A 23,482-nucleotide genomic window follows, 5' to 3' on the forward strand; every position below is an offset into this window, starting at 1 on the left:
GACTCATAGCCATATAAACTCATTTGTTCTTTCCATTTCCCCCTTTTATCCAAAGTCAAAAAGCAGTTTTTAACACCTGATATTACATGTAGGCTGAGATTTTCTGCCAGTCTGAGTTGACCCCTTTATTCCAGGTCTTTTTCTAGTTACATCATCAGCTGGTGTTTGGAAGTTATCCCTCAGGACTAGGGAGGCTCATCCCTGGGAGTCATGTCCCACACTGTCAGGAAGGCAATGCATTTACATGCTGAGTTTGACTTAGAGAGTAGGCACATTTGAGCAACATGGAGGCTCTCAGGAGGTAACTCTTTGGCACACTGCAGCTCTAGGCCTAGTTCATATTTCAGGCACACAGGCTCATAATCGGAGCCAACAGTATCAAGGGCTCATCACTGGACCATTCATCTTTGTTGATCTTTGCCATTGCACTGGGGGGATTGTTGCTGTTCCATTGGGGAATGTGATAGAGCTCTCCTGGCCAGGAGCTCAGCACTCTCTAAGCTGTCATTTCCAACTGAAACCACTATGAAAATATCCAAACCTTTCTATGTACCCTGTATAAATGCCTTAGAGAACTCCCTTCCAACCATGTGCCCCCCACCAATAACACGCCACATAAGTGCTCCTCCCCCACCATAGTTGAACCTCTCTGTAGTCCAAAACTTCTTTAAAAAGGAAGCCTAATATATTTCCAAGTTCTATTAATAGTAAAATGGCATATAGTGATGGGTTTAAAGGTTAGAAATAGAATAAATAATAATTTAGAAAAATTTAAAAAAGGAAAATTACTGGACCTGTGGCTGGCGTTTGGGTTGGTGTGTACTAGGAGACCTGAATCTCTGGACTGTCCATGTGATGGCCAGGCCCTGGGCTTCAGCATACTTGTGGCTCCTACCCTCTGGTTTGTTGGACTTACTGTGGCCAGCTGACAGGGAGGTGAAGAGGGTCAACCACCACACCAGGGAGCCAAGAGTGCCTATAGCTGCAAGCAGAATTGCATCCATCATCCATGTGGAATCTAAGCCCCCTCTTGATGTAGAGGGGGACTGGACATAACCATCCCAGGGTCCACAAGATGGAGGAATAGAGTATGGATTAGAGTGGACTTACTGGTATTCTGTTGGGGAAATATTGTGATTAGTAAGGGAAGAAATTGTAATAGTGATGTGCAGAGGGTGGCCACAGTGACTGCTGATGGTAGGGAGACAGAAGAAGAGACATGGTGTGGGGGCATTTTCAGGATTTGGAGTTGTCCTGGGTGGTGCTGCAGGGATTGGATGCTGGACATTGTGTGTCCTGCTATGGCCTTCTGTCTGGACTGGGGGAGAGTGTGGACTACAATGTGGACCACTGTCTATGTGGTGCAGTGGTGCTCCAGAATATATTTGCCAGGTGCAGTGGATGTGCCACGATGATGGAAGAGGTTGTTGATGTAGGAGGAGTGGGGTGGGTGGCGTGGGAGGTATATGGGGAACTCATATTTTTTGAATGTAACATTTAAAATAAAATAAATAAATAAAAAAGGGAAGGGTGTTTTTCCTGGTTTATTTATCTTTCTATTTATTTATTTATTAATTTATTCATTCATTCATTTATTCATTCATTCATTCATTTTTTTGGTATTCTTGTTTTGTTTCTTTTTTGTTGACTTTCTTCAGTTCCTTTCTTTCATTTATTATTTTTGTCTACTTTTTTTCTTTATTTCATTTTTCTGTTTTCTGGTTTGTGGTTTTCTTTTTCCTGTCATCTCAACTTTTTTTTTCCCTCTCTTCTCATCAATCATTCTGGCCTTTTAATTCAGTCAATTTTTTTCCCTCTATTTTATTCCTTGTTTCTTTTTTTCTATTCCACCATTTTTATACTTATCCCTTTATCCTTTTGGGGGGTTTTTACTCATTTTACTTATTTATTTTCCCAGCTCTTTGATAGTACATTTCTACTTTATTTTTTATTACTATTATTCTTTCTCTCCTTATCTGTTTCCTTTCCTCTGGTCCTAATTTTTAAAAAAATATTAAAGTATATCACTCATACATAAATGTACATAAACAATAAGTTTAGAGTAACAGTTGTGAATTTGCAAAACAAACATATATAACATTATACAGGACTTTCACACCTCACCCTACCACTAATACCTTGCATTGTGGTTAAACCTTTTTAATTAATGTTTACAGAGCATTGTCAAAATATTACTATAACCAAAGTGTTTTCCCCCAACCCACCCTATTATTATCTTTATTTCATTAATACATTAACAAACATAAACAATAAGTGTATAGTAAAAGTTGTGAACTTACAAAGCAAGCATGTATAACATCAAACAGGGGTCCCACATATCATCCCTGCTCAACACGTTGCATTGTGGTTTGTTATAAATTATGATAGAATATTGTCAAAATCTTTCTGCTAATTATAGTCCTTATCTTATTTGGTGTATTTTCCCCAAACCCACTCTATTATTATTTTTTAAATATAATTTTTATGACAGAAGATGTAAACTTATAAAAAAATCATGCACTTGTGCAGAATCCCCAAACACACCCCTCTATCAACACACCCCACTGAAATGGAATATTTATTACAAATAATATAATATCATCTGATTGTTACCATGTCCATAGTGTACATTTGGCACACATTTTCCATACTGTCCCATTATCAACACAATCCAATTGAATTTAAAATCCACTTAAATATCATAGAATAATCAGACATACATTTGATTTATCATTTTCCCATTTACACTATATCTCTGAGTTCACTTTTTCTGCCCCACAACCTTCATCTTTGGCATAGATTCAAGGATCTTATATTGGGAATTCCCTATATTTTTAATCTAAAGTTTCTTTACAATAAGTGAAAAAGTAAACGTATTTTTAAAAATTGAACTGTGATAATCCAACTGACTTGGACATTTAAAAAATTTCAAAAATATAAAACCATGTTATGCTACTTAATGCATATTTATGGAAAATGTAGTTATTTTCATAACAGTTATTATTGTTAATATTTAATGGAGTTATTGCTATTGCTAATGCATTAATAAGTTAAACTGAAATACTTATTTTTACTTTCTTATCTGTGAAATATCATTAGACATAACTTAAATAAACAAAATCCCTTTGAGGTCCTCAATATGTTCTGAGAGTATAAAGGGATCCTGAATACAAAAGAGTGGAAAACCACAGGTTTAGGTGATGGTTGAGCAGTTGCATATAATTTATGAACTCCAACATACTTCTTTCCCTCTGCTTTTGGAAGGAAAGCTCTTTCTTGTATATTTTATAAGGATGGCCTCCCATCTCAAACATATTGATCACACACTTCTGTCAATGTTGCATCATAGTATATCAGCCTTTGGTCAGCAGCCTTAGAATTCATTCCCAGGCCTGCTCCAAGACCCTGGTTAAGACAATTATCAATACCTGCCACTCCTCAGGTGTGTATGCCATGTCCTTCCAGAGTGTCCTTGTACTCCTTATATGTGTTATTTGAAATGCTGAAATCCCTGCTGCATAGCTTAAGAAATAAAGGTACGAAAGCTACCCTGAAGAAAAAATTTGATAAAGTTAAGATTACTTAAATGAAAATTCTTAATAAACAAAGGCTATATTACATTATGTCCATGTCACTGTAGTCATTATGAATACTAAGAAATAAGCAAAACAAAAAAGCAAAAAAAAAAATCATTACATAAAATGGAAACATATTCTTGCATTTGTCTTTTTAAGTTGTGTAGTAATATATTTGAATAAATTTTAAAAATATATTAAGATTTATTGGGCTGTGAATTTAGTAACAACTGCTACTTCTGTTTGGAACACAGTCTACAAACAAGACTCATATTTTGAGAAATTTTCTAGATGCTCTGATTTTTATTTTACTTCTGCTTTACAATTCATTTGTTGTCTGAAAAAATATGTATCATGTCCTGATTTTCAGGATTGAAAGATTGAACTATTTTTAAATCATTTAATTCAGTGTTGAGAAATCATGAGGACAAATTCAGAACTTAGGACTCAAAAGTACTGCACTACTTAGGAAAGACTATGAGGTACATTGTTGTAAGAAAATACCTATTAAAAAATGGACCTGGAAGAAAGTTTTTAAATTTTTTTCTCATTTTTGTTTCTGCCTTGCCATGATATAAAGATAACAGGTTTCCTGATGTGCAAGAGATAATAAATGATTTACTTGAAGTTGCTGTGAGCTTTGATCAACAGAAATTTTCTCCAAAATTACAGAATATAAAGTAAAAGTATTGTATCTGAATGAGAGAAAAGATCAGTGTTTGACAGATACATTTCAAAACCTTCAACTCTGACAATATTCAGAGTGAAATCTCTTCTGTGTAATGCAATGATTTATGACAATTGAGTTACCATGAAATTTTGTATTTTTTTCTTCCTCAGCTTTATTTATGGTAAAATTATAATTAAAAAATGGAGTCAATTTCATGACAATGCAAACTATTTCCTAATTGTAGTAGTGCTTTTAAACGTAAGACTTGAGTTTTTGCCCCATAAAATGATCCTATGTTTGATTTCCAAGAATGGATATGGGTTTATTGATGAAAAAGTTTGTGAAGCATAGTCTAGACATAGAAAGAGTTTATGACAAGGAACCTAATTATGGAACACATAATATGTTATGTAAAATTTAATTAGTTCCATTTGAAAAATTTCTATTTTCAACAATGTTTAAAGTTTATATTCCAACAAATAATAATAGAGTCAATTTTCAATAAAACATTTCTTGTTTCATCATATCCTAATTAGTATATCTTCTACCAACTACACATTAATTCAAATTAATTCTTTGCAGACCACAGAATTTTAATTGAGTTTTGGAGTAGAGGTAAATATTTCCATGTCCTTTAAGGAATGATTCCCCAAGGGCTATAGAAGAAATAAATATATCATGTACAGAAAAGACATTCTAAAGGTCAGCACAGTGGGGAAATAAAAAGTCATTTTCAGGACAAGAATTCACTGATCAAACCAAGGGTGACCGGAGGAACAAACGGCACCTAAGCATTTTGTTGTCTCAGTACAATCAGTTAAAACTGGATAAGAAGCAGCAGAGTCTGGACTGAATCTAGCTGTGCCAAACACCCACATGAACACATACAAACTCATGCACACACACATCCACATGCACACTCATGCACTCTCACACTCACAAATTTGTGTGCTCCCTTCTAAAATGGAGGGCCATCCAATGCTATATCTTGCCTTCTCCTAGAATTGGAAATTGAATCTGTTACACTGGGGCCCATGTATATTCCTTTCCACAGTGAAGAAAACAAGGGGACAAAAAAACTGGCATGTTTTTTGACTCCGATGGTTTTACTCTGTGTTGTCCAGGCTTCAGGAAATGATATTTGCATTCCCTGAAGCTGATTTTCATATGTTGAAGGGACCAATTGCTTCCATGAAGTAGGAGAAGTGTAATGTTTTGATTGCTCCCAGTGAAGTGAACTGTACTGTTAAAGGGGAAGACACATTTTGAAAAGCCATTCTATGTGGTATGATTTAGTATGATTGGTTCTAATATCTTTTGTGCTTTTTATTTGGAATTTTTGTATGATTTGCAGTTCATTTTGGGAATGAATCCTCTTTTTATTGATTCTTCCTTTTTATTAATATTATGATATAATAACCTGATTAACTCCACCTGAAAGTAGTTTATTTACAGAAAGTGCTTTGGGATAAAGTCATTCAAAATATAAAGATAACTGTTCTTTTATTTATTCAATATTTCTTTATTGACCACCAATTTCTATTAGGAACTCTTCAATATACTAGAGATATGGTGGCAATCAAAACAGAGTGCTTTTCTGCCCTTATAGAAGTTGTATTCTGGTCTTAGAAAAAGGCAATTAGTAAAGCAATAGGAGACAGAAGAAGAAAATAGCTATGGGGAAATTGAGCCATATCTAAGCAGAGGAAAAAGGAAGGGGTTCTTTTGGTAGAGGTGGACATTCATACTTAAATATTATTAAGGTGGGCCTAATAGAAAAATAACAAATTAAAGCAACTTAATGGGGACAAGGAAGAGTCATGCTTTATTTATGGGGCTAATGCTCCAGGAAGAGCGAATAGACTGTTCAACATCTTGGATTTTAAGTCATAGTTGGACTTTAGTTTTTGTGGTTGGGATTTTTGAGAAACAGTGAGAAAGACCACATTGTGGGAGCTGGGTCAAAGAGTGGGCAAGCGTTAGATGATAAGGATACTTATTAATGGAGAGTCAGCTCACGGAGAACTAGAGGACATGGCATGGAATTTGACTTTAGGTTAAAATGGGAGCTCTTACAAAATTTTAAGGACACATGTGTCATGACCTGCATTTTTGCAAGGAGCCCTAGCTGTAGACACTAGGATAGCAGAGGTTAGGGCCAATTAGGAGTTTATCAAAATATTCTAGGCATAAATAAGGGTGTTTGAACACAGGGAGTAGCAGTGGAAGTGGAAAGAAAATGACCAGATTCAGGATAAATTATGAAGGTAATTACACCAGATTACCCCAGGATTTCCTGGAAGATTAATGGGAACGTAGGAGGGAAAGTGAATAGGTTAATGCTATGTTTTCACCTTGTCAAGCTTCAAAAGTTTAACTTTATTACCTGATCTTGGAAATGAGCAGATAGATCAAATTTTGGAAGTGAAAAATACAAAATTCAGCTTTAAACATGATATTTTTAACATATTTATTGTTCATCTCTTATAATCACAGAATGTTTATATGGGGAAAATTTAGTCATTTCCAAGTATGAATTTTTTAATGAGTATAGTAAACAAAAATTTCATGATTTTTTGGTAGTTTCTAAAACTACTAAAATTTTGTGTATTTATGCAAATGCACATATTTGTTTCTATTTGGGACTTGAGGAGATCCATTATTACAAAGAGTTAAGAGGCATTCACTATTTGACGATAAAGTGTCAAGGAATAGGTATTTTCGTATATACACTAACATGAATGATTTTTAGGGAAACAACTACAAGAATGCATTTCTTGGAGTAAAACAATACTCTTATCTTTAGTATATTGTGCTTCACTTCAAACAAGATCGTTATAGTATCCCATCTATCCAAAGATAAGTGGGTAAAAGTACTGTTAATCTCTTCTTCCACTCCATGTCACAGTAGAGGTTATATGTTCTTATATTTCTGATTTATTCTATAAGAACTTTAAACAAACTGCAAACGTTGAAGGTAGTTGACAGAAAGACGTTCAAGCAAAAATTTTCAGTGATGAATTGTATTCCAGGGTGGAAGGATGAAGCTCAGTATAGCACAGGAAATCAGTTTTGGGGCTGGTTTATGAAGATAGGATTCTGTAATTCAAGGACATTGAACTTCACACTTCCAAGACTGCTACTCTTGGGCGGTGGACTTGGCCCAGTGGTTTGGGCATCCGTCTACCACATGGAAGGTCCGCAGCTCAAACCCCGGGCCTCCTTGACCCATGTGGAGCTGGCCCATGCTCAGTGCTGATAGGCGCAAGGAGTACCCTGCCACGCAGGGGTGTCCCCCGCATGGGGAGGAGTGCACCCTGGAAGGAGAGCCACAGTGTGAAAGAAAGTGCAGCCTGCCCAGGAATGGTGCTGCACACACAGAGAGCTGACATAACAAGATGGCATAACAAAAAGAAACACAGATTCCCATGCCGCTGACAATAACAGAGGCGGACAAAGAAGAAGCAGCAAAAAGACACAAAGAACAGACAACAACCAGGGTGGGGGAAGGGGAGAGAAATAAATAAAAAATAAATAAATCTTAAAAAAAAAGACTGCTACTCTTTTGTCAAAATACATGAGGGTATAGGGGAAATTTTAAAACAGAAATTTAGCATGGTTCTGGACAACTCTGCTTGGTTTTATACTTTCTTTTACTAAAGCCTTAGCCTTATTTTCCTTCCCCAGGCTCAAATTTTATAAATAAGTCAGGTCTTATTCTTCTCATTCAGAATAACAATATCTGTGGTCATTCAGTTTAAATTTATGTCAGTCACTGGTTTGCCAGTTTCACCTCTATTTTCCTTATTAATCAGTTTACCTTATAACATCAGTATTTTTCTTTCCTTTTCAGAGGTGGAGAATCTTTGATTGGGGGTTTGCAGAGACACTTTCCCAAGATTACAAAGCTTCACAGGGTAGAATCTGATTTGAAATCAGGTATCACATCAATTATGCAATTCTGCCTATGCCTGACCTGTCTGCTCTTAACTGTGTTGTTAAGAGTTTGTGTTCACTTTTCACTCAGTATGGGCTGGATGATCCAGAATAGCACTGCTCACAATCCCAGAGGACAGTTTGCTTTAGCATAGAGACAAGGAGAATCTGACCAGATTTCTAAAAGCCTAGTCCAGTTTGGTTTCTTTGGTGAGAAGAGCAACATTTAGATCTACTTGAGACCACAGCATGCCAGATTCATATGACATAGCCTATTCTATAACCCATTGGCTAAATAAACCATAAATCCATCCTATGTAAAGACATGGAAAAACAAACTCCACTCTTGAAACCAAGGAGCCATTTTCCCCTTGATATCCCTAAAGATCATTGCTTTGTGGTTTTTCTTATCTATTTTATCTGTCTTTGTGCTATGTCTAATCTTATCTATTTTAAACATCAGAACTTTGTTACTAAAATAAAATGTGGTGAATTTGTGCTACAGTTATATTGCACACAAGTCTTTTAATGGAGTATTAAAAGCTTTCATCATGTGCATTTATGTACAAGTTTCAGTACTTTGTAGTTCCATGTTTAAATGGAGTTAGGGTGCTTCTCTTACAAATGAATACTTGGAGAGGATGTTGTACTTAGTACTTTACTGCACCTTGAGGATAACCCATTGTGTAAATATAAATTCCTGTTTGGAGGAGAGTTTGAGAATAACAGTCTTTTTGTCTTTTCCACCAGAGTGAAGACACAGTTCATAAAATCTTAGCCATTCTTTCCAGAACTTCTTAACATCCTTTTCTGATTCTGGTAAAGGAGTGGTTAAGAGGCAATAGATTGTGAGGTTTTCAGGGAGCTTCCACATAAAAAGGAAACATTTCTTCCTTCAATTCATTCCTTTACTGGCAGCAAGAATGAAGGAAAAAGGTGTAGATCTGATCACATGACTTTCTTCTACGACAAAGGCTTCCATTTGTTTTGGTTTAAAGAGCCACGTCTCAACAAGAATTCCAAGGATGTTTGGTGACCCTCCTGGCTCATCTGGTGGAAGCTTACTGTACCACATCTTTATTTAATCTGTTTTACTTCCTTGAATTTACCAGTCTCACTGGTATGTGAGGAATGTAGTATATATTCTTTCTTTTAATTGGTTACTCTCCCCTCTCTCCTTACCTCTACAAAAGGAACTACGATCAATGCATCTCATATTTTAGTTCTCCTTTAAAAATATGCTCTTTGGGGAAGGAATTTTGAGAAATACAGCTGAAAATTTATTTTACCCATTTTTATGCTCATTAGAGAAGGAAAAGTACATAATGATTGATTCTGTCAGATATTTCCAATGCTGCCCAAATTATTTGAACATAAATGAAATTAGTAAGTCCCAAATAACTTTCTTTGTTTAAATAAGTGCTATAACACCAATATATAAGTTCAAATACTAAATGAATTTATCATTATATAACTAGTAGAGAAAGCCCAGGGTGACTATTGAAGCAATACATTTATTATTCCCAATTTTGTACATCATGCATGCAATAATCCTAAACTCCTACAATGTAAACAAAATTTAAGGCTGGAGATGTAAGAAAAAGAATTTAGCACACAAATGCACGATAGCAATGCTGTATATCTGACTTTGAATCTCCTTAATTATAGGAAAACTGATCATATGAGCACTTTAGTTGGGTTGAATTCCTGAGTGGGTGAAAACAAGTAGTGAGACAGAAGATTGTTAAAGGAAGTTGAAAGAAACTTTTAAAGAACCTTGGGTGTTGGGAAAAGGATCCAAATTTTACATGCTAACGAGTAGAGGCCCCTTAAATAGGATCAGATAGAGAATTAGAAAGACCTTCAGGACCCCAAGTTGCTCTTATCCAGTTTCATCAATCAAGTTGCATCTTCAGAGAACATTATAACATGTATTTGAAACATTAGGGCACACACATCTTGCTTCCTATCAAGAAGGAATGCTAGATTTCAAGTTAGATTTAGCTTCTATTCTCATTATAACATTGACTCTGGCTGATCTTAAAGGAAAATAATTTAGATATTGATAACCCCCATTTCTTGCTTGGTTTTAGCTCTCTTCTACTGCCATTATAGGCAGGGGCATGCAGTTGGGCTACTATGACCATCACCTCTAATTCAGCAATAATAATGATTTTACATGGATGATTGCATCTGTTTCTCTTGAGAGTTTTGGAGCATGAAGATTTAGGCTTTGAATGAGTCATGGTTCTTCAATGTCTTGACACCAAAACATGGGTTCTTCCTAATGTTCAACATCCAGAGCATCAAAAATTAGCCGAACCAGCAAAAAAGTTTCACACACCACAGGATACTGGAAAGCAAAGCATTCTTAAGATAAATATATTTAAAGTTGTTTTAAAAGGAAAAAAATGTCAGGTTATCAGAGCGCTAGAGCACTGCCTTTGTCAGGAAAGCAAGAGAAAAATATTCCCTTATAAAAGAAGAAAATGACTTACCTAGTTGAGAGCATGGGCTCTTGATTAAGAAGATTCAGGGTTTCAACACCCAGTTTTATGTTTACTAGCTTTACAAACTTGGCATGTTACTTAAATCTCTTAAACTTCTGTTTCATCATCTCTAATAAGAGAATCTTTATAATATTTACATTGTAATATTGCAGTGAAGATTAAGTAGGTTAAGTATAAGACTTAGAAGAGTAACTGGCACATAGCGACTAATTTACAATTTTTGCTATTTTTACTAATAATGGCAGGAAAAGTAGCTCTATATTGGTATTTATATACATATCTCCAAAATGCCTGGCTCAGAAGTTCTCAATAATATGAAGAAGGATCCTGAATTTTTTTGAGTGCCCAGAATATGCTAAACATAAGCTTGGTGTTTTCATGTTTGTCTACTTTGCTCTATTACACGAGCTTTCAGGAGTTATTGATAAATTTTATGAGTCCCATATTACTTAGATATCTGATGAGAACATGGATTGGCTCCTCTTTTAGATTAATAAGTAAAGAACTCTATATTTAAATCCAGATTCTGACTTCTATTTCAGTGGTCTTCTCAAATCACAGACTGAAATTGTATATTTCTAGATATTTAGAAATAAAAAAGTCTCTCAGAAATTGTTGATTTAATTGATGCCTTTGCTTGCCTCTTGCAGTAGCATTTCAATAAATCATTTTTTCTGTCATAATTATTCAGGTTTTTCCTCTGTTTACATGGAAGTGGGAAATCGCACTATACTGACTGAATTCATCTTGGTGGGCTTCACCACAGATCCCCACTTGCAACTGCTTTTATTTGTAATATTTCTGATACTCTACTTGGTAACATTGTCAGGGAACTTAACTCTGGATCTCTTAATCTGGTTTGATTCTCACCTACACACACCCATGTACTTTTTCATTGGCAATCTATCTGTCTGGACTTCTGGAACATATCTGAGTATACCCCTGAAATTCTGTCAGTTTGTGTCACAGAAGATAAACGTATGCCCTTAGCTGGATGTGGGGTCTAGTTCTTTTCCTGTGTTGTAGCCTACACTCTGTTGTAGCCTAGCAGCCATGGCTTATGACCACCAAGTGGCAAATTGTAACCCATTAGGATATTCAGGTACAATGTCCAGGTCTCTCTGTATTGGTCTTGATGCTTGTGCCTACTTAAGAGGTCATAAATGCCATAGTCCATACTGCCAACACTTTCTGCCTGAGTTTCTGTGGTAAAACTATCATTGACCACTTCTTATGTGATGTACCACCATTGGTAAAAATGCCCTGTTCAGATACCTGGATATATGAAAAAGTCCTTCTAGGCATGCTGGGGTTCACAGTACTCTTCAGCCTAGTTATCATCCTGATTTCTTATTTCAACATTCTTCTGGCTATCCTGAGGATATGCTCTGCCTCTGGAAGGTGGAAGGTCTTCTCCACCTGTGCTTCCCACCTGATTTCCATCATGTTTTTCTATGGATCCTTGCTCTTCATGTGTTCAAGACCTAGCTCTACCTACTCCCTGGAGAGAGACCAAGAAGCTGCCCTGTTCTACACTGTCTTGAACCCATTGTTCAACCTTCTCATCTATGGTGTGAGGAACAAAGATATCAAAGAGGCATTCAGGAAAGCAAGACAGATTATAAAACCACAAAGTTAATATGTCATTCTTGGATCATTTGCTAAATGTTCCTTTTGCATTTTGCAAGTTAATGATTTATTGGCATGTTTGTGATCTAAACAAATATTTCAAATAGTTTCAACAAGTTATTTATAAACAATGAAGTGTAAAAAGCATAACTTATTTTTCATTATTTCCTTGGGACATAACTATTTGAAACTTATTATACTGATTTGTGAGGTTCATCAGGATGGTATTTTACCCACAGGTTTTCCTCAAAATTTATCCTCTTTCTTGTGTTTAGAGTTCTTCGGAAGAGATAAAAGGAATATAACATTTTGTATGTGTATGTGGTTTAACTTTGAAACTTGATAAGCATATTTTTTGGGTGAAGAGAAAATGTGAAATAATTAGACTGCTGGAAATTTGATTCTAGATTTATTTTACATGGAGTCCAACCTAGTTTATCTGGTGCTATGGTAAGTACCACACAGCAGGTTGGCTTAATCAATAAACTTATTTTTCTTACAATTTCTGAATCTGGAGATCTTGCTTCTTCCTGGGTTTTGGTGACATTCTGGGGTGCTGAAAACCTTGGAGTTAGGTTTTCCTGTCACATGGCCATGTCCTCTTCTTTCTTCCGGGCTCTGTTGACATTTAGTTCTACTCCTCCAAGTGGCTTTCTTTCATAACTCCTCCAGTAATAGTGTTAAGTGCAAAACTCAACTAGCTGTTCCACACTTTTATCAAAAATAGCATATTTCATTGCTCCCATCCACAATGGGTTCACACCCAGAGGAAAAGATTAAGATTAAGAAATTGTTTATTTTTCTATTGCTCAAAACATATTTTGGCACAACATACTCTCTAAATTCCTTCATAAATATCTAATTGAGTATGTAGAAAATAAGTTTCTAAATCTTTTGTCCTCTACATTAATATAATATTAGGCAAAATGTTTAAAAGTGTTAAGAATATAAATATATCATTCTGAAAACACAGAATGTCACTTTTAGGAATCTGTATCAGTGAAAAGACTAATCTTTCCCTCCAATTATTGGCATTCCACAGTACTGCCCCTCATGGAATACAGCAATATATAGTCCACTAGGGGAAAATATGAACAGGGGGAACGAAAGGAAACCTACAATCCAGCAAATATAAACCACTGTCTTAGTATGCTAAAACCTTCCAAAACAATATACCAGTAAGAGTTGCTTTTACAATATGGATTTACAAACTCATAAGCTTACAGTTCCAAGACTGAGGAAAATGTCCAAATCTCCACATCAGGTGAAGGTCTCTCATTGAACATGGCTGTGTGTGATCCTCAACTCCTCTGTAAGGTAAACGGTGGTGACAGCAGATCTCTGCCTTCTCCTCCACACTTTGCCTCTCAGTGTCTCAAGATTTCTCTTTTTCTGTGACTCCACCAATCCCAGTTTATAAAGGACTCCAATAAGAGGATTAAGATGTACCCAGGGGAAGGCCCTGCCAGAGTAATCTAATCAAATGACCCTTACCAGTATCTAATCTAATCAAAGATTCCCAATATATTTACATCCACAGGAATGGACTAATTTAATAGTAATGTTTTTGGGAGACCACAAAAGATTCTGACTACCAGATTCTATCTTCTAGAGCCTAAGAACAAATGTTCTTTCTACAGGCAAAATACATTCATTCCATCATAATAATTCAAAATGTTATAAATCATTTCAGTGACAGTATTAAATAAAGTCCCATCAAAATCATTTATAGGTGTGTCTGTCTTGAGGCAAAATTCCCCTCAGGCTGTGGACCTATGAAACTTATAAAACAAGTTATCTACTTCCAATATACAAAGGAGCAACAGTCATAGAATAAATATTCCCATTGCCATAGGTACAAATGAAAGGAAAACTGAGATCACAGGTCCCAAACAGTTCCAAAAACTTGTATGGCATGCTCCATGATTTCAAGATATAAGAGTCATCTAGAGAGCCATAGATTCTTGTCCTTGGTGATTGATGGATTGGACGTCCTACACTTTCTAAGGACTTGCTAATGTCTCGGTTCCATCCTCATTAAGCATCTGGGTGGGTGATGAACTCTAGACCCACCCTCCCAAGAACATTGGGGTAAAGACCAGACTCTCCCCAATTACTGTGACACAGGCTGAAACCCCTCAGAAAAGTGGGGTGATGGCCAAACTCTTACGGGTCCCAGGTACTATGCTCTACCCTCTCTGAAGTCTGGGGTAGCAGCACTTTATCTGAACTACAAGATGTAAGGTTCACCTCTTCAAGTGATGGGGCATACTTAACCTTTCTATGCACATGGGTGGGGTCCCATTCCAGGCCTGAGAAAATGTTTTTAGCCCAGACTTCAGCTTCCATGGTCTGATTTTGAAATAATTTTTTTTTTTCTTCAAGGTCTCCATTCTTTGTCCCTTTTAGTTCAGGCTGGTAGTGGTTCCATTCATACAGATCACCAAAAAGCTTGGTTTTGCATGCAGGAAACAGGGGTCCAAGCTGTCAGACAATAAGATTTTCCACAGATTCTTCCCAGATAGCTTCATTTCCAATTCTGACTTACTGATTAAAAGGATTAAGTCTTCAGAGGCATCCTACTGTAGACATACTCCAAAATCATTAATATGGGCTAACCAGTCTATATTTTGTCTGATCCTAACCACTCCAGCAGCTTAATTAGTGCTGCCTTATTAATCTTTTCATGATCCAGTCAGTCTAGACTTTCTTTTTTGAGAGGTTGTGGGTTTACAGAACAGTTATGCAGAAAATTCAGGATTCCCAGATTCCTTTATATCACCCTATGATTAACACTGCATTGGTATGATACGTTTGTAATAATTGATGAAATTAGTTTTATACCTGTGCTATTAGCTAACTTCCATGTTTTTCCTTAGCATTCACTGTTTGTTTAGTTTAGTTCCATGGATTTTTAAAATGTTTTCTTTGTTGAAGTATATCATTCATACATGAACATACCTAAGCAATAAGTATATAAAAAAGGTTGTGAACTTAAAAAACAAAGCAAACATGCATATCATCAAACAGGGGTCCCGTACATTACCCCTTCACCAGCATCTTGTATTTTTGTGATACATTTTCTACAAACTATGTAAAAGCATCATCAAAATATTACTACTAACTGTAGTTCATATCTTACATTTGGTGTATTTTTCCCCCAACCTTATTTTTAAAAATATATTTTTATTACAGAGGTTGTGAGCTTACAAAACAATCATGCACATGTGTAGAATTCCCATACAACATGCCTTCACCAACACAATACAACATGATGGAACATTTGTTACAGATTATGAGATAATATCATCAGACTCTTATTACCAACCACAGTCCATAGCATACACTTGGTACTCTTTTTCCATACCCCCCATTATTGACACAGTACACCTTTGGCATTGATGCAAGAACGTTATAGCATTGCTGTTAGCCACAGTTCATTGGTCACACCAATTGTATTTTTCCCATTCTTCACATTACCCTGAAATAGTGATGTACGTCCACTCTAGTTCACAGAAGGATACTCTTGCATTTGTACCACCAACCACAATTCTCATCCATCTCTGGGTTCACTGTGTTATTCAGCCCCTAGATTTTTCTCTAGCTTTCTTTCAATTGACATCTACCTCCCCAGACGAGCCCCTTCAGCCACAATCTCATCTATAAACCATCTGCTACTCACTATAATGTGTTAAAATCAACTCTCTATATATCCACACTTTTACAGTCAAGTTAATTAAAACTTCTACATACATTAAGTATCAGTAGTCCTCAACCTTCCTCCTATCTCTTAATAGCCTATAGTCTAGACTTTAATCCATGTGTTCATTCTTCTCATTGTTGTTTGATTTGCATTTCTCTAATAGCTAGTGATATGGAACATTCTTTCATGTACTTTTTAGCCATTTGTACCCCCTCCCTGGAGAAATGTTTTTAGATTTTTTGCCCATTTTTTGATTGGATGGCCTGCTTTTTTATTGTTGAATTGTATGATCTCTGTACAGAATGGAAACCAAACCTCCACTGGACATGTGGTCTCCAAACATTCTCTCCCATTGAATGGACTGCCCCCCCTTGACAAAGTCCCTTGGATCACAGAAGTGTTGGAGTTTGAGGAGGTCCCATCCATCCATGTCCTCTCTTGTTGCTCTTGCCTTTGGTGTAAAGTTCAGGAATCCACCACCTACCACCAGGTCTTGAAGATGCCTCCCTATATTCTCCTCCAGGATCCCTATGGTTCTTGCTTTTATATTTAGGTCTTTGATCAATTCTGAGTCAATTCCTGTACAAGGTGTAAGATAGGGGACTTCCATCTTTTCCCCAGCCATGGATATCCCACTCTCCTAGTACATCTGTTAAATAGAATGTTCTGCCTCAGATGTCAAAGTTCACCTGACTGTAGATATAAGGGTCTGTCTCTGAACCATCAGTTCAGCCCCTTTGTTATATGTCTCCATCCCTGTGCCAATACCATGTTGTTTTTACCACTGTAGCCAGGCAACATATTCCAAAGTTCAGAATTGAGAGTCCTCCAAAATCACTTTTCCTTTTTAAGATGTTTCTGGCTATTCAGGGCCTCCCACCACTCACAATTGTGTTCTCCATTTGTTTAAAAATGTTATTGGAATTCACTTCAGAACTGCACTAAATCTGTTTATCAACCTTGGTAGAACTAACATCTCAATGATTCCCAGTTTTCCAATCCATGAGCATGGAAAATTCTTCCAATTATCTAGATCACCCCTGACTTCCCTTAGCAATGCACCATAGCCCTATGAATACACGTCACTCTCATCCTTGGTTAAGCCCATTCCTAAATACTTAACTTTTTCAGCCACCACTGTAAATGGAATTCCTTCCCTGACCTCCTCCCCAGATTGTGCATTACAATTGTATAGAAATGCCACTGATTTTTGCACATTGATCTTGTGTCCTGACACCCTACCCAAATAGCCCATTAGCTCTGGCAAACTTGTAGGTCCTTCAAGACTTTCTCGATACAGGACCACATCATCTGAAAACAGCAAAGTTTCACCTCTCCTTTTCAACTTGGATGCTCCTTACTTCTTCCTATTGTCTGATTGCTCCAGCCAGAACCTCCAGCACCATACAGAACATAGTTGTGATAGGGGGCATCTCTGCCCTGTCCCTGGTCTCAATGTGAAAGCTTTTAATCTTCCACCATCGAGTACAGTGCCAGCTGTGGGCCTCCCATGTATATCTTTATCATGCTGAGAAAGCCACTCTCAATCCCTATCCTTTGTAGTAATTTTATCAAGAAAAAATGCTGTGCTCTGTCAAATGCTCTTTCTGTGCCAAACAATAAGATCATGCAATTTTTCTTCTTTGATTTATTAATGTGGTGCATTATGCTGATTCATTCGTCCATGCCAAACCACCCTGCATACTTGGTACAAAACCCACCTGATCATGACAAACAACTCTCCAATGTGTTGTATTTGATCAGCAAGCATTTTACTGAGGATTTTTGCATTTGTATTTACCAGAGAAATGGGTCTGTAATTTTACCTTTTTGTAATGTTTCCATCTGGCTTTGGTATTAGGGTGATAATGGCTTCATAGAATGAGTTTAGTAATGTTCCTTCTTGTTCAATATTTTGGAAGAGCTTGAGTAAGATTGATATTAAATCTTCTTTGAATGCTTGGTAGAACTCATCTGTGAAACCATCTGTTCCTGGGTTTTTCATTTTGGGGAGTTGTTTGAGGATTGTTTCAATCTCTTTTCTTGTGATTAGTTTGTCGAGGTCTTCTATTTCTTCTAGGGTCAATGTAGGTTTTACATTTCCAGGAATTTTTCCATTTTATCTACATTGTCTAGTTTTTTGGTATAAATGTGTTCACAGTCTCCTTTTATGATCTCTCTTATTTCTGTGAGGTCAGTAGAAATGTTTCCAATTTCCTTTTCTATTTCATTTATCTGCATCATTTCTCTCTTTTTCTTAGATAGGTTTGTCAATTTTGTTCATCTTCTTGAAGAACAAACTTTTTTTTTTTCTCAATTTCATTTATTTCTGCTGTGATCTTTTTATTTCATTCCTTCTACTTGCTTTGGAATTAGTTTGTTGTTATTTTTCTAGTTCCTCCAGTTGTGTAGTTCGGTCATTGATTTTATCTCTTTCTTGATTTTAATGTAAACATTGAGGGCTATAAATTTCCCTGCCATCACTGCCTTCCCTGCATCCCATAGGTTCAGATATGTTCTCATTGCCAATAGTCTCAAGATATTTATTGATTTCTCTTGAATTTTTTTTTCTTTCACCCACTGATTGTTTGAGTGTGTTGTTTAATCTCCATATATGATATTTTTCCCTTTTTCTGCCTCTTGTTGATTTCCTACTTTATCCATTATGATCAGAGAAAGTGCTTTATATAATATCAATCTTGTTGAATTTATTGATATCTGCTTTGTTACCCAAAATATGGTCTATCTTGGAGAAATATCCATGAGCATTTGAAAAAAAAAAATGTATATCTTACTGTTTTCGGGTGCAATGTTCTGTATATTTCTATTAGGCTTAATCCCCTTATCATATTTTTCAAGCTCTCTGTTTCTTTATTGATCCTTTGCCCAGGTGTGCTATCCAATGCTGAGAACAGTGTATTGAAATCTCCAACTGTTATTGTAGAGATGTCTATTTCTCTCTTCAGTTTTGCCAGTGTTTGCCTCATGTATCTTGGGGCATACTGGTTAGGTGCATATACATTTGAGATTGTTATTTCTTCCTTATAAATCATCCCTTTTATTAATATGTAATGTCCTTCCTTATATCTAATAATTTTGTTTTTAATGTCTATTTCATCTGATATAAATATAGCTACCCCAACTTTTTTTTTTTTTTTTTTTTTTTGTTACTGCATGCATGGAGTATCTTTTTCCAACTTTTCCCTTTCAATCTATTGGTATCCTTGCATCTAATATGAGTCTGGATAGATACCAGACCCTTCCTTTCCTTTTGCGGGTTGGGGTGGATCCACAGTATACAACAATCCAGTCTGTGCAGGCCAAAAGTGCCTGCTGTTGCCCAGAAAGGCTGTGGAATCACTAGGCCCCTCCTTTTCTATTGGGATTTGGGGGTGGATTCATAATACTCACCAGTCCAGACTGTGTAGGTCAAAAGTGCCTACTGTTACCCAGAAAAGCCAAGGAAATGCAGCTCCCCTCCTGTCCTACTTTGGGGTGGGAATAGAGTTACAGGTGTCTGACTATTCTGTTTGTGTGGGCCAAAAGCACCTACAGTTACCCAGTGAAATACAATTATAGAAATAGAAAATAAAATTATTCTATTACCATATGGACTTCCTTTGCTTTTTCTTTGAATACACAATGCCTTTTCTCACATTGGAAGTTAACACTTGATACAGCCACTACAGGACTGCTTTGTATGTTCCCTGAATCTGCCTTTCCACCCTTATCACCCTCTTTGATTAGTCAGCCTCTATTATTATCCTTCAGTTCTTTGGCTAAATATTATCTCAGGTAAATGCTCCCTAAGATCCCTCACTATTTCAGCCCTTCTAATACTCTCTGTGTCATCGTATAATTTTCCTTGCAGCAGTTATAATGTATAATTACAGATTAGTGTAATTATTTGACTTTCTCTGTCCTGAGGCTGTAAGCTACACAAGGACAAACTATCTCTCTCTCTTCAATTTTCTTTATATTATTTTGGTTTTGCTTGTCTTTTGATGTTTTTAGTTGATATTGAAAACTGAGGACTTGGTAAGTTTAAATGTATTTATCTTAGCCATGCAATAGTGAATTATAGACCTAGGACTCATACTTAAAAAACCTCTGTCCTGACATTGTCTCTTAACCCTTACTAAGCTAAACTAAATCTTTACTTTGTATAATTGCTTAATGTTCTTCAACATTTTACTCATCTTTCGTATAAGAGGTGCTTGATAAATATTGCATATTTTGAATGAATAAATGTAGTAATGGTCTGATGTAAATAACATTTCCAGTAACCATTGGACTTTGTGGTAATCAATAAATTCATCTCTTTTTCATCATTTGAAAAATGGGACAATTTTATCACTTGAATTTCAACATGTCTCAGGACTGAATTGCCATGGTCTTTGCCTCTTCATTACAATTATCATATCATTATGAACCACAAATAAATCTTGAGAATCTGTTATGTGGGCTTTATCCTGTTAGGTTATTATTTTCTGCCAGTTTCTTTTTATGTAAAAGCATAAATAACACTCACAAATTAAATAGATTTTTTTAAGTTAATTTGACCATTATATTCCTGATGAATGATCTCTCTCTACTTCATTCCAGAAAGATAAGTGAGCATCATAATTGGTCACTTGGCACCAGAACAGTACTTTTTACATTTAACAGCATACCCCAAAGGGATGTTCAATCTTATATGTTTTCCCAGGATTTTACCGTTGGAAAAAGGAAGCTTGTTGTGAGTAGAGGGCACTTTCTATTCTAAGGTAAGGTGCGATATTCTGGACTTCACCCAAATTCACATTCATGACAATAAGCATCATGTTTAATCAGCTAGAGGAAAAAGTACTGTCAATCACAATATAGGCAAAACACAGGAAAGATTCTTAATGTAATCAGTTAATAATGTGTATTGTCTATTTGAAATAAAATAAGATTTTTTTCCTAAAACCATATTTGATAAAGAAAGTTAAAGTGTCCAGAATGTCCTCTCTTCAGGCCTTCTTTCCTTGGTCAGTGAAACAGAGAATTAGATGACATTTGGCATGAATTTAATGGATATTTTTATTCTCATAAACAATCTGTAGCCTGCTCTTGCCTCTGCTCTTACCTTGTAGGGACTGTGTTAGCCTCTTGGGTAGATTCCAATGTAGAAAACTTGAATTGCATCAAACTTTAATGAATATTAAAATATTTCTTTTTCTACATCCCTAAAAAGGGGAGTGAAATCACATACCATTTAGTATAATACCAAAGAGCTAAAATTAACATACAATTCAAAGAATATCTGACTAAAGTACCAAAGGGAATGTCTCAGACAATAAGTGCGTTAAGTCTTGAAAGGGTTTAGGAATCTCATTGAGATAGCTCCTTTTCTTGTGACCATTCCAAGAAGTAGCTACTTCTTAGGGAGCCTAGTAGTGAAGAAAGATTTTTGGTAGATGGGAAGGCAAGATTGTATTGTTTTGTGAAGAGAGTTTTCCAGCACTCTTCAAATCCAACAAGGCATGTGACCAACTTTATATCTATGAAATAATGGAAAGTAAATGTGTCTCAAGAAAACTATCCTTTGTTTCTATACAGATAAGAATATATAGGGAAACGGACTTGGCCCAGTGGTTAGGGCATCCGTCTGCCACATGGGAGGTCCCCGGTTCAAACCCCGGGCCTCCTTGGCCCATGTGGAGCTGGCCCATGCGCAGTGCTGATGTGCACAGGGAGTGCCCTGCCACGCAGGGGTGTGCCCTGCCATGCAGGGGTGTCCCCTGCATGGGGGAGCCCCATGCGCAGGGAGTGTGCCCTGTGGGGAGAGCCGCCCAGTACGAAACAAGGTGCAGCCTGCCCAGGAATGGCGCTGCCCACACTTCCCATGCCGCTGACGACAACAGAAGCGGACAAAGAAACTAGACGCAGCAAACAGACACAGAGAGCAGACAACTGGAGGAGGGGGGGAAATAAATAAATAAATCTTTAAAAAAAAAGGTGTAGGAAACTATTAATTATGCATTATATTTCACTCTTTCTCAGAAGAAATCTGGAGAAATGACTTTTGAAGTTATTATCAAGAAAGTCAATATATTTCCAAATATGGGACTTGATTGTCTTATGGACACTCTCAATTGATTAAACAGAGTTGTGGAATGTTTCAGATCATTTGGGGTCCACCCAGAGCCATGGTTTGAACTTGGGGTGTGATGGATTTCATCTTGGTTTCTATTTTTATGTCTTGTTCTTGTTTTTCCTGTTCACACTTTCTTAATTCATGCTATTGTATTTTATATCTCAGAGTAACCACGTTAAAACCACTTTATGTGCAAATGTTTTGATACATGTATTCATATAAATATACATTTGTATATATTTATTTTATACCTTGATAACTAGATAAGAAAACAAGAAATGTTAGGGAAGTACTGTCTCTTGCAATTTTCAGTCCCAGTTCTTTGCAAAAAAGGTCAGCAATTGCTCAATGTTGGAAACTGAGGCACAGTAGCCTCACAAGGAGAGACGTGCTGTCTCATGGCTATGCTTGCAACCTAAGGAATGCGGTAAATAAGAATTCCGGGCAAATCGATGAAGCTGTTAAAGGCTGAAAGAAAAAATGAGCACATACCTTTTGTAGTTAATAGAACACTTAGACTTTGTACCTTGAGATAAGGTTTTTAAAAATTCCTTAGACTATGGGTAATGCTGATGGTTAATGCATGTTGCTGCTTGTTGTCATGTAGGCTATGTGTTGCTGCTTGTTGTCATATAGACTGGGGTATATAGAGAGCCCCTTCTAAACAATAAATTTGTCTGAGGAGTTATTACTCACAGACCCCCTGATCCCAGCTCTCTCGCTTGTTCCTCCCCCTTTCCTGTTTCTTTCATTCCCGATAACCTTTGGGTCCAAATCTCCAACAGCTCAACATACATAAAAGGCCAATGAAAATGAATGAGCAATTTCTACATGAAAAAGACATGAAATTCTGGGAGTCAAACATGGGTAAAATTGGAAATTCTTGGGAGCCAATGCAAATATATCTGAGAGAAGAATTTCTGAGATGAAGTTATATTGTTGTTGAAAACACAGTATCCACTTTAAAAATTCTAATTTTTCAAAGCTTATTCTCACATCTATGATCTCATTTGAACTCATAAAGTCTTATTAACTTAAGAAAGGCAAAAGAGCCAATAGAGTTAAGGAGATTACTTTTAAACTTGTCATTGGATAACTGAGATCAAAACCCAGATCTCCTTATTCTCTGCATTTGGCTGCTTCCAGGAATACATTTTTTAAAAATGAACTTAGCACTCAACAGCCTTACATTATGAAGGAAGCTAAAATGTGACTAATTCCAATTGTCTTTAAGTTATTATGAAGAACTTTTACTTTAACATAATTATGACAAAACTTTGTTTTAAAAATATAAAATTTATGTAGAGTCTTCCTATTCTAGTGAAAAGAAATTGTCTC

At 36.3% G+C, this 23,482-nt stretch overlaps 1 pseudogene; it reads left to right on the forward strand.

The window, feature by feature from the left end:
• The first annotated feature begins 11,399 nt into the window (after positions 1–11,399).
• LOC105745266 (olfactory receptor 9G4-like) lies at positions 11,400–12,330 on the forward strand (annotated as a pseudogene).
• Positions 12,331–23,482: the final 11,152 nt, after the last annotated feature.

The sequence above is a fragment of the Dasypus novemcinctus genome, chromosome 10, assembly GCF_030445035.2.
Source record: "Dasypus novemcinctus isolate mDasNov1 chromosome 10, mDasNov1.1.hap2, whole genome shotgun sequence".
Classification (NCBI taxonomy): domain Eukaryota; kingdom Metazoa; phylum Chordata; class Mammalia; order Cingulata; family Dasypodidae; genus Dasypus; species Dasypus novemcinctus.